Consider the following 9023-nt stretch of genomic DNA (forward strand, 5'->3'; position numbering starts at 1 on the left):
TATCAACAACGGATTATGTTTGGATTGGTCTGTACAGAGATCCCTCTCCCCCAACAGAGTGGAAGTGGTCTGGAGGGTGGAACTCATCATTTAGGTTTTGGGAGGAAGGCCAGCCAAACAATCTCAATGGCATCCAGAACTGTGTCGATGTGAAGAACAATCAGATGAATGATAAGCAATGCACTGAAAAATATTTATTCTTGTGCTTTGATCTGAACGTGGTCCTGGTGAAGGAGAACAAGACGTGGGAGGAGGCTCTGGAGCACTGCAGGAAGCACTACACTGACCTCACCAGCCTGCTGTCTGAGAATGAGCAGCTCCTCGTCCAGAGAATGATGAATTCAAAGGGGGCCCAGACAGACCATGTGTGGACGGGACTGCGCTTCCTGGCCAGCGAGTGGCTGTGGGTGAACGGGGACCCCTGGAGTACCAGGCCTGGACCGGGGGGAGGCTGCCCCACTGCCCCGCCCAACACCTCCGCTGTGGGACCCTGGCCAGAGAGGGAGAGCTTTGGGGAACCAGGGGCTGCGAGGAGAGGAGGAACTTCCTCTGCTCCACATGACTGACTTCTAGAGGAGCAATGCTTTTATACCTTTGGTGATAACTGAAGTAAAAACGTATGTAAGATCAATATTTACTAGAGCAATAATAATTTGCATTTAAACACAATTTAACCAGAAAAACCTCTTTCCCAAGGTGTGTTCTCTGTTTGACTATATCTATTCACACTGCATTTAAAACTAAATGTTCATTAAACCTGTAGTGATTAAAATAATGGACATTTTACTCTATACTCTATAGCAAATGTAGAATACTGAGCAGGAACTGTTCAACCAACTGTTATACTGTAATACTGTAATACACACTGTTAGGAAGAGTCATCTTTCTGTCTTCATCATTTGATTCATAGCTAAGGAATACAGTAATACACATTGTTAGAAAGAGTCATCTTTCTGTCTTCATCATTTGATTCATAGCTAAGGAATACAGTAATACACACTGTTAGGAAGAGTCATCTTTCTGTCTTCATCATTTGATTCATAGCTAAGGAATACTGTAATACACACTGTTTGAAAAAGTCATCTGTCGTCATCATTTGATTCATAGCTAAGGAATACAGTAATACACACTGTTAGGAAGAGTCATCTGTCGTCATCATTTGATTCATAGCTAAGGAATACAAATCACTTTTTAGAAAGTCTAAAGTATATTTTTTTCTGCATGTTCCCGTAAGAGATGATTTTAGGACGATGATAAAGGAGGAAACCGGTACTAAGTCATGTCAGGCAGTTAAACACAGAGTCCTTCTAAAACCACAAAGGAAATCAACATAAATGCCAGCAGATGTACTGATTAGCCTGTTAGCTAACTAGCTAATGTTAGCTTGCTTGTACAAAGTCCAGTGGTTAGCCTCAGTAGCTAGCTAATACCAGTCAGCTGACAGCTAGCTAGCTATCAAACAGGCCAATAAAGGTAGCTAGACAATACATGTGCATTTGTTTTTATTAATTAGGTAGCAAGCTAACTAGTTAATGTTATACCAGTCAGACGAGAGCTAACGTTGGCTAGGTAGCTAACCAACAAACAAGGAAAGCTAGCTATATTTGACCAATTTCATATTAGGCTGAAGTCATCATGTGTAAACTGTTGATGTAGACACGTGCATGTAATTGGAGCACAAACAAACATGCACAAATAAGATAGCGAACACCCTTGGCTGCTATGATAGCCAGTTAACGTTAACTAGCTAGGTAACGTTAGCTAACATATATGGCCAGTTCATGCACCGCAATATATCATACTTTCTTACAACAAAAACATAGCTAGTTAACAGCATCACTGTTTCAAACATGTAGAATACAATCCAGCTCCTGCCTTGTCATTATCATGATCCACATTTGTGCTGACTGAATAACACAGTGTCACGTTATTGTTCAGTGTTTGGATTTGATATGGATTTGTTCAGGGGTGGTAGATGCTGCACCCCCAGGTAAAACAACACCAGAATCATTAAGGGGGTTAGATTCATCTGGCCCGGGTACCGTGTCGGCATGTTTTGCCCTGGCTAAAAATGTATCGCATTCGATTCGGAACTGGGCTGCCACCGGAAGTGAGCCTGGTTTCCTCTCGGTCTGGTGACGAAGTCGGCTCAAAACAAAAGTAAGGTAATTAAGCACGTGTGTTAATGAGAAGCGGTGTAAAGTACTTAGGTTAAAAATAATTTCAAGTGCTACCTAAGTAATTTATGGTGGGTATCTGTACATTGTTATTTATATTTTTGACAACGTTTACTTTTACTTCACTTACATTCCTAAAGAAAATAATGTACGTTCTCCTCCATACATTTTCCACGACTTAGTAGAGCATGGGTGGAACAGGCATTGTTGTCCTCATGTGAATTTCCTTTCTTTTTCGGCTTCAGACCAATGCCTATTCTCACTTAAAATGTTGTTTTTGTTTTTTAATCTTAGACTTCTTTCTTTAATTACTGACAGTATCTTCAACAGCAGCACTGAGCCCTGCACAGATCCCCTGTGGAGAAATTTGTATCAACATTTTGGATACAATTGATTTTGGACCACCTTTTGGATCAAGTTTATTTTGGACCATTGGACTGTGATAGATTGTCCTTGTGTCTCGGGCAGCACTTTACTTTATAGATACAGGCCTTATTTTACAGCTGTATTCCAGCTGTAAAAAATGTGGTCCAAAATCAATTGTATCCAAAATGTTGATGGAAATCTCTCCACAGGGGATCTGTGCAGGGCTCAGTGCTGCTGTTGAAGATACTGTCAGTAATTAAAGAAAGAAGTCCAAGTAAGAACTATAGAGCACCTGTCTTCTGCCAGCAGTCAGAACTATAGAGCACCTGTCTTCTACCAGCAGTAAGAACTATAGAGCACCTGTCTTCTGCCAGCAGTCAGAACTATAGAGCACCTGTCTTCTACCAGCAGTCAGCACTATAGAGCACCTGTCTTCTACCAGCAGTCAGAACTATAGAGCACCTGTCTTCTGCCGGCAGTAAGAACTATAGAGCACCTGTCTTCTACCAGCAGTCAGCACTATAGAGCACCTGTCTTCTGCCAGCAGTCAGAACTATAGAGCACCTGTCTTCTGCCAGCAGTAAGAACTATAGAGCACCTGTCTTCTGCCAGCAGTCAGAACTATAGAGCACCTGTCTTCTGCCAGCAGTCAGCACTGTAGAGCACCTGTCTTCTGCCAGCAGTAAGAACTATAGAGCACCTGTCTTCTGCCAGCAGTCAGCACTGTAGAGCACCTGTCTTCTGCCAGCAGTCAGAACTATAGAGCACCTGTCTTCTGCCAGCAGTCAGAACTATAGAGCACCTGTCTTCTGCCAGCAGTCAGCACTGTAGAGCACCTGTCTTCTGCCAGCAGTAAGAACTATAGAGCACCTGTCTTCTGCCAGCAGTCAGAACTATAGAGCACCTGTCTTCTGCCAGCAGTAAGAACTATAGAGCACCTGTCTTCTGCCAGCAGTAAGAACTATAGAGCACCTGTCTTCTGCCAGCAGTCAGAACTATAGAGCACCTGTCTTCTGCCAGCAGTCAGAACTATAGAGCACCTGTCTTCTGCCAGGAGTCAGCACTATAGAGCACCTGTCTTCTGCCAGCAGTAAGAACTGTAGAGCACCTGTCTTCTACCAGCAGTAAGAACTATAGAGCACCTGTCTTCTGCCAGCAGTCAGAACTATAGAGCACCTGTCTTCTGCCAGCAGTCAGAACTATAGAGCACCTGTCTTCTGCCAGTGCTGACTGCTGGCAGAAGCACCTGTCTTCTGCCAGTGCTGACTGCTATAGAAGACAGGTGCTCTATAGTGCTGACTGCTGGCAGAAGACAGGTGCTCTACAGTGCTGACTGCTGGTAGAAGACAGGTGCTCTATAGTTCTTACTGCTGGCAGAAGACAGGTGCTCTATAGTTCTTACTGCTGGCAGAAGACAGGTGCTCTATAGTTCTGACTGCTGGCAGAAGACAGGTGCTCTATAGTTCTTACTGCTGGCAGAAGACAGGTGCTCTATAGTTCTTACTGCTGGCAGAAGACAGGTGCTCTATAGTTCTTATTGCTGGCAGAAGACAGGTGCTCTATAGTTCTGACTGCTGGCAGAAGACAGGTGCTCTATAATTCTTACTGCTGGCAGAAGACAAGTGCTCTACAGTGCTGACTGCTGGCAGAAGACAGGTGCTCTATAGTTCTTACTGCTGGCAGAAGACAGGTGCTATATAGTTCTTACTGCTGGCAGAAGACAGATGCTCTATAGTTCTGACTGCTGGCAGAAGACAGGTGCTCTATAGTTCTGACTGCTGGCAGAAGACAGGTGCTCTATAGTTCTGACTGCTGGCAGAAGACAGGTGTTCTATAGTTCTTACTGCTGGTAGAAGACAGGTGCTCTATAGTTCTTACTGCTGGCAGAAGACAGGTGCTCTATAGTGCTGACTCCTGGCAGAAGACAGGTGCTCTATAGTTCTTACTCCTGGCAGAAGACAGGTGCTCTATAGTTCTTACTGCTGGCAGAAGACAGGTGCTCTATAGTTCTGACTGCTGGCAGAAGACAGGTGCTCTATAGTTCTGACTGCTGGTAGAAGACAGGTGCTCTATAGTTCTGACTGCTGGTAGAAGACAGGTGCTCTATAGTTCTTACTGCTGGCAGAAGACAGGTGCTCTATAGTTCTGACTGCTGGCAGAAGACAGGTGCTCTATAGTTCTGACTGCTGGCAGAAGACAGGTGTTCTATAGTTCTTACTGCTGGTAGAAGACAGGTGCTCTATAGTGCTGACTGCTGGCAGAAGACAGGTGCTCTATAGTTCTGACTGCTGGCAGAAGACAGGTGCTCTATAGTTCTGACTGCTGGCAGAAGACAGGTGCTCTATAGTTCTGACTGCTGGCAGAAGACAGGTGCTCTATAGTGCTGACTGCTGGCAGAAGACAGGTGCTCTATAGTTCTGACTGCTGGCAGAAGACAGGTGCTCTATAGTGCTGGCAGAAGACAGGTGCTCTATAGTTCTGACTGCTGGTAGAAGACAGGTGCTCTATAGTTCTGACTGCTGGCAGAAGACAGGTGCTCTATAGTGCTGACTGCTGGTAGAAGACAGGTGCTCTATAGTTCTGACTGCTGGCAGAAGACAGGTGCTCTATAGTTCTGACTGCTGGCAGAAGACAGGTGCTCTATAGTTCTGACTGCTGGCAGAAGACAGGTGCTCTATAGTTCTGACTGCTGGCAGAAGACAGGTGCTCTATAGTTCTGACTCCTGGCAGAAGACAGGTGCTCTATAGTTCTGACTGCTGGCAGAAGACAGGTGCTCTATAGTTCTGACTGCTAGCAGAAGACAGGTGCTCTATAGTTCTGACTGCTGGCAGAAGACAGGTGCTCTATAGTGCTGACTGCTGGTAGAAGACAGGTGCTCTATAGTTCTGACTGCTGGCAGAAGACAGGTGCTCTATAGTTCTGACTGCTGGCAGAAGACAGGTGCTCTACAGTGCTGACTGCTGGCAGAAGACAGGTGCTCTATACAGTGCTGACTGCTGGCAGAAGAGAGAACAGCACCTTGATCAATGGTTTGATCCTCTTGTCCAGAAACAATCTCTCAGCACTTCATGTAATCTGAAATCATTTGTTAAAACTAGCCTACTCAATATGGTGGTTGCTCCACATTGTCCTCTGGTCAGCTTGGTGGCATGTCCACCATATTTCTATTAAAACCTACCCATTCTTTTTAGAAGTGTCTTGGCCGGGCGAAAGAGCAATGGAGTTCAATCAAGCCTCCATCCAACTGTCAAGGGTCTATTAATTTTCTCTCTGAATAATAAACAACATTCTATAATAGATAGGAGAGCAGCAACATGTCTACCTACGCACAGCAACAGTTAACCCATGTTACACATTCACATCAATGAATCAGCAGTAGCACAGGTCTAACACACTGTAGACTTGATTGGTCAGCATATAGGGACTTCATTGGTCAGCATATAATCTCGTCAGCCATGACCAAGTCTCAGCTGTCTGTCACGAGTAACCATCAGTATACAGACGTCGTTGCTCAAAAGCCATACTTGCTTTCTTCTCTAAATATTTGCGAAGTCAGAGTGGAATAAAGGCTTTTTTTAGAGAAGTGAGTCACGTTTGTTGAGTCATTGAGGCTAATAGGTTACAAGACATAACGTCCCCACATGATTTAGCTATTGATTATGTCACATCTATTCAAACCACAGGTTCTAGGTTCATGGATAGAGAAACAGTCAGCGTGCAGACTGTCTATATGTTTTAAACCACAGGTTCTAGGTTCATGGATAGAGAAACAGTCAGCGTGCAGACTGTATATATGTTTTAAACCACAGGTTCTAGGTTCATGGATAGAGAAACAGTCAGCGTGCAGACTGTATATATGTTTTAAACCACAGGTTCTAGGTTCATGGATAGAGAAACAGTCAGCGTGCAGACTGTATATATGTTTTAAACCACAGGTTCTAGGTTCATGGATAGAGAAACAGTCAGCGTGCAGACTGTATATATGTTTTAAACCACAGGTTCTAGGTTCATGGATAGAGAAACAGTCAGCGTGCAGACTGTATATATGTTTTAAACCACAGGTTCTAGGTTCATGGATAGAGAAACAGTCAGCGTGCAGACTGTATATATGTTTTAAACCACAGGTTCTAGGTTCATGGATAGAGAAACAGTCAGCGTGCAGACTGTATATATGTTTTAAAAGCAACATTTATTAAATGATTAGGATTGTTTGCAATGGGTACTGTACACAACATGTTTTTTGTTCTACTTTTACTGAGGTTATATCACGTCCTACAGCACAACAGTGCCTTCACATAGGCAGGGCTGAGGTGCTGTCACCTCCTACATAGGTAGGTATGAGGTGCTGTCACGTCCTACAACACAACAGTGCCTTCACATAGGCAGGGCTGAGGTGCTGTCACCTCCTACATAGGTAGGTATGAGGTGCTGTCACGTCCTACAACACAACAGTGCCTTCACATAGGCAGGTATGAGGTGCTGTCACGTCCTACAACACAACAGTGCCTTCACATAGGCAGGTATGAGGTGCTGTCACCTCCTACATAGGCAGGCCCAGACTTCAGGTTAACTTGTATCTGACCAAGTTCACAACACTTCAAACAAAAATAGTGACAAACAAAACATCTGAATGAATTGCATTTTCAAAGAAATAGCCATTGCAATATAAATACAAAAATGAAAAGACAATCACATTAACGGAGGTAGGATTGATTTGGATACCCATTTGCCACTCTTCAAACACATGGAATAATCTGCAATTCAAAGGAAAAAACATTACTGCAGTGGCATAACTTCACAGAATATCATGTGGAATATTGTCCCAACTAAAACACAGAGAGGAATGAAGAAACATATCTTCTCAGAAAACTGTCAACCACATCCCAAACACAAAGTAGTTGCTCACACAAATAAAGTAGGTCCCTACAGCACAATGCAGCACATCAGGAACTAAAAGAAAAGCTCTCATCTGAGCAGGTGTAAGGGGTGAGTTTTTATACCATTTCACATTAGAGTCCCAGGGGAAACACAGATCAACAATGCGGTTCCTATCCTTATATATCCTATCCTGATATATCCTATCCCATCCTGATATATCCTATCCTGATATATCCTATCCCATCCTGATATATCTACTCTATCCTGATATAGCCTATCCTGATATATCTACTCTATCCTGATATAGCCTATCCTGATATATCTATTCTATCCTATCCTTTCCTACCCTGATATATCCTATCCTGATATATCTACTTATCCTTATATATCCCATCCTGATATATCTATTCTATCCTATCCTTTCCTACCCTGATATATCCTATCCTATCCTGATATATCCTATCCTGATATATCCTATCCTATCCTGATATATCTACTCTATCCTGATATAGCCTATCCTGATATATCTATTCTATCCTGATATAGCCTATCCTGATATATCTACTCTATCCTGATATAGCCTATCCTGATATATCTATTCTATTCTGATATAGCCTATCCTGATATATCTATTCTATCCTGATATAGCCTATCCTGATATATCTATTCTATCCTGATATAGCCTATCCTGATATATCTATTCTATCCTATCCTTTCCTACCCTGATATATCCTATCCTGATATATCTACTCGATCCTGATATAGCCTATCCTGATATATATATTCTATCCTATCCTTTCCTACCCTGATATATCCTATCCTGATATATCCTATCCTGATATATATATTCTATCCTATCCTACCCTGATAATCCTATCCTGATATATCCTATCCTTTCCTACCCTGATATATCCTATCCTATCCTGATATATCCTATCCTTTCCTACCCTGATATATCCTATCCTATCCTGATATATCCTATCCTTTCCTACCCTGATATATCCTATCCTATCCTGATATATCCTATCCTTTCCTACCCTGATATATCTTATCCTATCCTGATATATCTATTCTATCCTATCCTGATATATCATATCCTCATATATCATATCCTGTCCCACAATATACATGACTTGTAGCCTATGCAGTACAAAGCCATCAAGACAATTTTATTGTCTGCAAACAGAGTCAAATATCAAATATATTTATGTCAAATTCTGGTCTGGATTAACGATACATTGTGTCTTGGTTTTACACTTTACTTTATTGAGTTTATTTTTGCAGGGACAGAGCACATCACAGGAGGTTGGCGGTAATGGCTGGAGCTGAATCAGTGGAATTACATTCGCTCAGTTCCAGACATTATTATGAGTCGTCCTCCCCTCAGCAGCCTCCACTGGTGCACATTAATCAACATTTCAGTAAAAGTGCTGGTTTTAGCCAGCTGGCTACTTTTCAACTGTAGTCCCTGGACAGGTTACCCACAATTTGATAAGACACACACATCTCTGACAGCATGCCAGCACGGATTGGGTGTGTTCAAGAAATACACATTTGAAGACCGTAAACGCTTTTGCAGACATTGTAAATCTATGATATAC

The sequence above is a fragment of the Oncorhynchus masou genome, unplaced genomic scaffold, assembly GCF_036934945.1.
Source record: "Oncorhynchus masou masou isolate Uvic2021 unplaced genomic scaffold, UVic_Omas_1.1 unplaced_scaffold_695, whole genome shotgun sequence".
Taxonomy (NCBI): Eukaryota; Metazoa; Chordata; class Actinopteri; order Salmoniformes; family Salmonidae; genus Oncorhynchus; species Oncorhynchus masou.